Genomic DNA, 2,038 nt, shown 5'->3' on the forward strand with positions numbered 1-2,038 from the left:
TGCCGAACTGCCCCCCCCCAACCCTCTCATTCCCGACCTGCCTGACCCGCAGGTGCCTCCTCCAGCCGCGCTCCCCTGGGGCCCCGGCCTTTCTGCCAGGACTGAGGGCCCCAACTTGCCTTTAAGGTGGGGCACTCCCCCCGCCCTCCAGTCCTCATGCCCCTTCCTCTCCAGAGGCCGCCTCTCCAAGCACAGCCTCCGTCAACAAGGTGCTGGTCTAACTGCCGCACGGTCCTCATTACCGCGCGGAATCCCTGTATCTGGGAGAGAGTTTACCTTTACATCACTCAGACCCGCGTTTAAAAGCCTCTAATCTTCCCTGCATCAGCTTAATAAACTCTGAATTTCCTGCTTTTATCACAGCTTGATTGCACCGTCTCTGCGAATAGTTTATTATTCATTCAGGGCGTCCTCTCCCATCCTAGCGAGGACTTACTTGCTTGTATGGGAAACAGCCCGAGAAATGGGGGGCGATGCGCGCCCCGCCCCCACGGAGCAACTTTGGACAGTGTCTCACTTTAGCCCAGTGTTTGCCGCTCTGAAAAATTTAAGCTAGTCCATATTTTAATTTGAAAGGCTGATTTCTGTCCCACAATCCACTAAATATTAACGTTTGTTGGGATACTGGCTCAGGGGCTCCGAATGTCCCAGAAGTGTGCGGTCCTGCCACACGTACTGAAGTTTCTGGTGTAATAGCCACACTTTCCCAACTCTGGGAACCCCTTCCCGGCCTGAATTTCAGAGAGCTATCCACATTATGGGATAAATACTCTGAGAATGTCTTATTCTAAAGCGGATCTAGTTAAATAACTAATTCCCATTTTGCACCTATGGCCTCTTAACTGACTTTTTTACTACACAACTGGGTAAAAGTTGAGTCAACAAAATACAACACTTGTAATTGTTACAGGCAATTTAATTTACAAGAAAATCCCTACTGTATTACAGGAGATGTTTAAAGATGACCTGGGAACCATGAAAACATATTTATTAATGTAACTAACGAGCCGTAGATATGACACCTCACCAGGGACCTTTGTAATAAAACTTCAGAGTTAAACGGGTTCCCTGGAACCCACGTGGGAAACGATGTTCCTGCAGAGGGGCTGCTGTTTTTTTGTACAGTAACAGGCAGGTGCCAGCAGCCTGACACAGTAACCACTACCTTCATTTCCCAACACTCAGAAGAATCAGGCTCACATAAATATCAAAAGCAGGAATTAGATGGTTTGGTTATGGATGGCAGGGGAAGAACTGACTGCAACTAGATGTTTCCACTTGTAGCACTAAAATAACTGCAGTTTGTCAAAAGCAAAAATTCGGAGCTAATTCACAGCCATTGATGAAAGTCTTTATTCAAAAACCTATTTCCTTTTTAAAAAATGACAAAACCCAGCATTCTGGATAAATCAAAAGCTTTCTAGAGATTAAGTTGGACGTTTAGCCACGTCTTCAATGGCCAGCCGCAAGGTAAAAAATGCCTGTATTTCCGTTTGGGAGGGAGCGGCCCAAGTTCAGGGAGCGAAGCCTCAGAGAAGAACCCTGATTGTGGACACGCTGGGCGCCGGGGAGGGCGCGCTGGTCCTCTCGCCCTGGTCTCTCCCCTCACCTGTGAGTCCGCAGCGCCACTTCCTAAATCCCCTTCCTTCCTGTGCTGGCACCGCCTTGGCGCTCGGGAGGCAGCAGAAACGTGGCTCCATGTCCTCACCTCCTCCGCGTTCAGTAACTGCCGGCCGGTCCCCCACCTTCCTTGGGGGGCGGGGGGGGAACCCCGCGAGGCTGCAAAGGGTTAACCTTTCCGAGGGGAAAACCTGAGCCCGGCTCTGCGCGCTCGCCCGGGGCTGCGGGAGATTCGGTATCTCCCCTGATTTCCTGCGCCCTCTCAGGCCCGTTTTCAGGACAACAAGGGGCCGGGTTTGAAATGTCACACCGGGTGACCCGGGCCGGCCCCGCCCCGGCATTCGGGCCTGGAAAGAAAATAAACCGAAGACACGCCAGACTGGTTCTGGGGGGCTCGCGGCCCCGGCTCCCGCGCGGT

Source organism: Myotis davidii, unplaced genomic scaffold, assembly GCF_000327345.1.
Source record: "Myotis davidii unplaced genomic scaffold, ASM32734v1 scaffold1622, whole genome shotgun sequence".
NCBI lineage: Eukaryota > Metazoa > Chordata > Mammalia > Chiroptera > Vespertilionidae > Myotis > Myotis davidii.